The sequence below is a fragment of the Alligator sinensis genome, unplaced genomic scaffold (genome assembly GCF_000455745.1).
Source record: "Alligator sinensis unplaced genomic scaffold, ASM45574v1 scaffold682_1, whole genome shotgun sequence".
Classification (NCBI taxonomy): domain Eukaryota; kingdom Metazoa; phylum Chordata; order Crocodylia; family Alligatoridae; genus Alligator; species Alligator sinensis.
Window position 1 is genome coordinate 1,533,976 of NW_005842011.1, and position 1,746 is coordinate 1,535,721.

Below are 1,746 nucleotides of genomic sequence, written 5' to 3' on the forward strand. Positions count from 1 at the left end.
GCAGCCCGAGCGCCCGCAGGCACCCCCCCCCCAACACACACATGTGCGTGCACACTCCCCAACCCCTGGCCTTACCTGCCTCCAGCTGCCAGGGCTTGTGAGCACATGCATGTGATACCGCTGCCCCACTCCCCCCACCCCCAAGCAGCTCCTTGCTGGAGCAATCCAGGAAGTGCTGAGAAAAACTTTGATGCTGAGCAGAGGCAGAGCAAAATCCTGGACATTTGTTGATATTTAAACAAAAACGCCTGAACAGAGATGGGAGGACCCAAAAAGAGGACATGTCCGGGAAAACCCAGATGTATGGTAACTCTAGCTAAGAGATTAGAATTTCTTCCTCTGTGGAGCATTTATCTTAAATCAGCAGACATAAAACCTTGCTGTAATCATATATTTAAGCTAACCAACATTGAGAAAAAATGCTCTTGGCATAATGCATTTTTTTCAAATGAGGCAAATGAGTCATATTTCCAAGATGCCATGCTCAGTACTCTAAAGCACAAGACTGATTGGGCTCAGGTAAACCAGAATTATATTCTTCACTTCACCCCTGGCTTTCTGAACAACCTTGGAAAAGTTCATTTTCTTTCTCTGGGCATGTCCTGTTGAGTGCGCATGTGCAAAAGCATGCATGGGACAAATAGCAGAGGCACATGCTATTTGTCCCTGGGGACGTCCCTGCACATGCACTCTGGCAAGTGGCAAAGTGACCTGGGTGGGGTATTGGAGGCTGGGGCCAGCACAGGTGCTGGCTCCAGCAGCCTTACTTGGGGTCCTGGGGGCCTCCTAGAGCAGCAGAAGTGCCGAGCTGGCCACTCAGAGCCTGGTGGGCAGCCAAAGCATAGTTCTCACCAGCCAGACTCCAGTTTCCAGCAGCACATGCTGCTGCTGCGTGTGCCTTCTATTTCTAGCAACGTATTTTTTTGACACCAGGATCTCCTAGTATTAAAAAAAAACCCATTGCATTGCGAATTACTAGCGCAGTGAATGGATGCACACGCGCCGTGCGCAGTTTGCAGTGCCTCAAACAGGTTTGAAATGCTGCAGACTACATGTGTATGCTTGTTGGGATGCACCCTCTAACCATGTTCAGACAAGCATGGCTGTGTGGTATGTGGTGCTGCAGACCATTCAGATGTTTCCTGTGCTGCTACCTTGCAGTGGGGGGGGACCCAGGGGTCAAAAATCCTGCACAGAAAAAAAATTGGGGTGGCACACGTGGGGACAGTGCGCATCACCCAAAACCAGAGCTTGGCTGGCCAGAGCCACACTCCGGCAGCCAGCCAGGCTCCAAGCTGCAGAAGCAACTCAGCTGCAACTTCCCTGGACCCCAGAACCCCAAGTAAAGCTGCTGGGGCCAGCAACTGTGCTAGCCCCAGCCTCCACTATCCAACCCGGGATAACCTGCTGTGTGCCAGAGGACACATGGGACAACTAGCAGAGGCACAAGCTATCCCACTGCTAGTTGTCCCCAGGAAACCAAACATCTCATTTGAACACGGTCTCTGTGTCTTTTTACTAGTCTTTAAAGTGCTGCTACCCAATTAATTTCCAAGATTTGGGAAACACTTATCAAATGCTTTCTATTACACAGACATGTGGCTTCTGTGTTTCCTAAACCATTAGCTTTCTAATTTTATCTTTAAAGACCATTTAATCTGTTGTAGTACACAAAAGATCTTCCAACTTAATCTCAACAAGTGAGAATCATAAATAGACAAGAAGAGAAGAGGGGGAAGGGAAAGA

The 1,746-nt window shown here is 49.1% G+C and overlaps 1 protein-coding gene across 1 annotated transcript in view; it reads right to left on the minus strand.

The window, feature by feature from the left end:
• SLC22A3 (solute carrier family 22 member 3) overlaps positions 1–1,746 on the minus strand; it is a 67,732-nt gene that overhangs the window by 7,153 nt on the left and 58,833 nt on the right.